The sequence below is a fragment of the Gossypium raimondii genome, chromosome 2 (genome assembly GCF_025698545.1).
Source record: "Gossypium raimondii isolate GPD5lz chromosome 2, ASM2569854v1, whole genome shotgun sequence".
Classification (NCBI taxonomy): Eukaryota; Viridiplantae; Streptophyta; class Magnoliopsida; order Malvales; family Malvaceae; genus Gossypium; species Gossypium raimondii.
This window is the reverse complement of record NC_068566.1, coordinates 37,482,883-37,487,919: the sequence shown is the minus strand read 5'-3', so window position 1 is coordinate 37,487,919 and position 5,037 is coordinate 37,482,883. Positions and strand designations below refer to the sequence as shown.

The window sequence follows — 5,037 nt, the reverse complement described above, 5'->3', positions numbered from 1 at the left end:
TGAAAATTTTTTGTAGGCCCGGCCCGAACCCGGCCCGGCCCATGGACAGGTCTAGGTAGAACAATACTAAACCCTAGTAGATGTCCTAATAGACGCTTTACTCTTCCTTGATTATATGCTTATATTTGATTCTGACTTTTATGTTTTATTTTGATTGCATGACATAGCATTTCATTTCATAAAAGGCGTCAGTTCAAATTTAGTTGCTAGATAGAATGCTTATCATGGAAAGAGGGTTTCTTGATAAAGTGGAGGATAATGCGGCTGTCTGGACCTGGTCTGAAACGACTCAAAAAGAGAAAGGCGATAGCTTGGCCGATGGGTATGTATCAGAATTATGGGATTTTACTCGCATCGGTGTAACTCAAAACAATCTGCACGAGTTGAAGGAAATCTGGAATCAATGGAATAATGAGGTTAGACAGTTATTTTATGATAATTATGGGGATTTTCCTTATTTGCTTGATGTGAAGGTAGACAAGCATTTGTTTCGAGCCCTCGCCCAGTTTTGGAATCCTGCTTACAGTTGCTTCACATTTGGGAATGTCGATTTGTTGCCTACGATAGAAGAATATGTGGCTTTACTCTGATGTTCAAAGTTTCAAGTGGACAGGGTCTACTCGAGAGCGGTAAATGTGCCAACCCTTTCAAAGAAGCTGATGAGTATAACAGGGATGAGTGAGCAGTGGGTTGCTGCACGGATTAAGCAAAAGGGGGATAGTAAATGTGTTCCTTGGAGGAGTTTGAAAGATGCAATTCTAACACACCCAGATGTGAGAAAGAGGTTAGATGTATTTACTTTAAGTATATATGACTTGGTTGTCTTCCCTAAGGCATTGGGGCATGTGGATGAAGCAATCACCGATTTATTTGACCGGCTTGATAAGAAGGTTACACTGATTCCGGTAATTTTGGCAGAAACCTTCAGGTCATTGAGTGCATACCGAAAAACGGGTGAGGTCAGATTTATTGGATGTGCACAGCTTCTACTCGCGTGGTTTCATAGTCACTTTTGGAAGGTGGATAAGGTTTCTTATCGGGTTTTCTCTGAAAATTATTCACCACTAAAGGAGATAGTAGCTACGTCGAGGAGAGACGACATTTTGGAGGAGAAGTGGATGTCAATTCTTCAAAATCTTCAAGAGGAAGTTGAGTGGAGAGCTCATTGGTTGCTTCCAGATAAGATCCTGTATAGGTGTGGAAATTTCGATTGGGTTCCACTACTTGGAATTTGGAGAGCTGTTAGATATACCCCATTATTGGTGCAGAGACAGTATAGGTCAAGGCAATTTATACCTGCGACCTTAGGGATAGCTGATTGTGAATTTTCATACAAGAATGATGGTTATAGAAAGAAGATTCAAAAGATGTCTAGCGCATGGAAACAGACTCACCGAATGAAGAGGTTAACAGTGAGTCTAATGACAACTCCTGAGTATAATGAATGGTGGGTTAGGAGAATTAACGACAATATACCCAAGATAAGTTAGGAAAATAGCCAGACGATAGAAGAGCATTTGCGAATTATTCCTTCTGAGTTGGAGATTATAAGGCAGGATTTCGAAAGGAAGAATGCGGATTTAGGAAAGAAGATAGAACAAATGGATGAGGAAAATGTGAGCTTGAGATTAGACATAGACGTTCAGAAGCTCGAAACCGAGAAAATAAGGAAAAAAAATAAAAAAATAAAGCTGAGGAAGAGTTGGATAGTCTGAAGACAGATTATAAAAAGTTGAGTCTGTCAATGAGAGCTGCCGGGTTAGGAAAAACTTCAGAACAGTGGCGAGCAGAAATTCGAGAAGAAAAGGACAAAGTCGATAGAGGGGAACAGAAATTCCAAGAGATGCAGAGGCGAAACGAGGCTTTAGAAAAGAGTTTGTCAGAAAGCCAAAAGGAAAATGGCGAGTTAAAGGATAGGGTGACCCAGTTGGAAAGATCTCTTCAGCAGTATCGAAATTGAAATTCCACAATAAAGTTGAAAGCAAGCTTGAGCAAAATTGAAGAAATGAATAAAAGAATCGGAGAGCTAAAAACGGCACTGCAAAACGGTGAGATCCAGATCAAGTACTTAAAGGCAAATGAAAGTCGTAATAATGAACAACTCCGTTACTTTCAGAGTCAAGTTAGGAACAGAGATTATCTTATGGAAGAAGCCGTAGTCCAGATTCGAGAAGTAGCCGATCACATACAGACTTTAGCAGTACAGGCTCACATGTTGAGTGTAAAGTATGAATTAGAATCGGATCAGGGGCAAGAATTAGCTTTGTTACTTAGAAAGATTAGAGTTCTAGGTACTAGGGCAATGTCTTATTTGTAATTCACTTTTTGTAAAGAAATTTAATTTCTAGTAAAGTTTTCTTAAATGGAATTGAATCAAAATTGACGCCTTTTTTGCATTCATTTCATGCATTGCATTACTTTATATGCATTTAAAAATATTAAAAGATACTTATTAATTTAAATCACTCCTCAGTTAATCTGGAAACCAACCAACTTACCAACACCCTTACAGTATCCAAGCAAAGATTAGAGAAATGGAACAAAAGTTGGAAAAATTAGAGCGAATGCAGATACAGATGCAGGAGCAATTGACCAAATTTCAGCAGGAAATGAGAGATCAGATGCTAGAATTACAGAGAATCATGACGAGCCAGTTTGACCGATTGCTAGTTGGAGAGTTAGAAGAATGAAAAAACCGGTGGTCCACCTTGGGGTTGATAATGAGGATCCTGCTTATTCTCTAGGTGGTAATCCGATAAATGTCCAGGTCCAGCCAGATGGGCGTCCACAAGTGGCATTCTTAGCTATCAGATCCCAACATTATCAGACTGGTACATCAACACCAGTGAATTACTGGACAGGCCTAGGATCCAATTTTCCTGTTACTCTTGATAATCCAGCAGAAATAAAACAGGCGAAGGTAGAATACTCAGATACTATAAAGGCCCCAAAGAGAAAGGGGAATAAGGGGGATAATGTAGGCCTATATAACAAAGGCCACTCAAAACCAATCACTGTGGGCCGACCAAAGACAGAAACCACCAGACATCAGAGTCCTTTAAAGCACGAATCTGGTGGGAAACCAGGTACTGAGAAGCTCCAGTTCACACCAATTCTGATGGCGTATAAGGAGCTGTATCAAAGCTTATTCGATGTGCACGTTTTTGCACCGTTCTACTCAAAACCCCCACAACCTCCGTACCCTAAATGGTATGATACAAACACGCAATGTGATTATCATGCGGGAATTACGGGGCACTCAGTAGAGAATTGCATTGCCTTCAAAAAGCTAGTTGAAAAACTCATCAATATAGGCGTTGTCAAAATTGATGGTTCATCCAGTGCAGAAAATCTGCTACCTAATCACATTGATGATGGGTTGAATGCAATATATGAAGAACGGTTAGGAAGCGTTCACATCAATACCGTGCATGAAGACAACTAAAAAGGGTCCTTGTTAGATATTCACCCTTATCAACTTAGATGTGTTCTAAGTAATTGAATTGCGGAAGAAATCTCTGTAGTCTTTAGTGCTTATTTAGAGTAATGTTCAGAACATTCTTGTTGTTTTTAGCCTAAAAATGATAGGAATTCCTTTGTGAAATAGGCTCATGTCTGAACATCATTATTCTAATAAAATACATCTTTGCATTTATTTTTGAGCCAATATTGTTTCATTCTTTGCGAGTAATTATTCTTTCATTCTTTTGGATTCTCTTCCACATCATTCTTTCATTCATAATTATATTGTACAAATACTTATTAATTCATACATTCTTTTGTATATTCGTTGGTACTTGCTATAGGTCCTCAGATATCAATGACGTGAGTGACGCTGTGACAGACTCAGAATTTTCTTTTTGAGCGAGGCATGTGTTTAGGGAGATCTCATGACTTTGAAAATGACATAGATTGTAGCCTATCTCCGGACTTGTTGAGGATGGTAGAACATGAAGGAAATTTTACTTCCTGAGAAGACAGTGGAGATTGTGACCTTAAAGGAATGTACATAACCAGAGAAACAAAACAAGACCTTGTTGAGTTACCTCAAGAGTTCAAAGATGTCCTCACATAGCCATACCAGGATATGCCTAGGTTAAGCATTGTCATTGTAATCTGAACAGCAGTACGACATCAAAAATTTGCAGTATGTTCAAGATAAACAACACGAACAATGCAGTTAGAATTCTTTGTTGGGGCAATGCTTTCTTTTTTGGCTTATCATAGTTTTTCCCGTTAAAGTCAAGTTGCCATTTCTTTGTATTGAAAATGAAGATCTAAAGTTTTTTCATCATAGTTAAATTTCGTCCCAAAAGGCTCTATGAGAGAAACTTGATACTGAAGAAGATCTTTCGCATACAAAATGAAAATGGAAGATTTTTATGTGAAAAACCTTATCTGAAATGACATTGATTCTGATCGAAAGGGATGATAAGGGCTTGTCTCTGTCGGGGCTTTGCCTTTCTCTTGGGCTTATCGCGGTTTTTGCCTATTGAAGACAAGATTCTTTCTCTCTGAGTTTTTGGATCCAATTCTGATTGAAGAGGAATATTCAAAGTTATCCATCATGGTCAAATGCGCCAGAAGAAGATAATGTGAGCTAACAAAAGGTTCAGCCCAGAGAATTCCACGAGGGTGACCTAATGTTGAAGATCCTCCCTCTACAAAAATATATTTTGGAGGGAAACGGATTGGGAAGAACCTTATGTTATAGAGAAGGTTTGTTTTTCAAATGAGCTTTGATTTTGAGCGATGATAAACCTGAAAAGTCCTGTAAACTCAGATTCAGTAAGGAAATACTCCGCTTAAGGAAAGATATGACCAAGGTAAGAAACCCGTAAAGGGCACTTTGAGTCGAAAAAAATGACGAAATGAAAAAATAAAAAAGTGAAAAATGAAAAATGAAAAAGTAAAATGGAGAGGCTAAGGTGAAAACCCGCAAAGGGCACCTTAGACAAAAGGGGATTTGAGTTGAAAACCCAAAAAGGGCGGCTCAAATATTGATCAGAATGGGCATGAGGTAATTAGATCAGCTCA

The 5,037-nt window shown here is 38.6% G+C and overlaps 1 pseudogene; it reads left to right on the top strand.

Moving 5' to 3' along the window:
- The first annotated feature begins 1,843 nt into the window (after nt 1-1,843).
- LOC128034885 (uncharacterized) lies at nt 1,844-3,445 on the top strand (annotated as a pseudogene).
- Nucleotides 3,446-5,037: the final 1,592 nt, after the last annotated feature.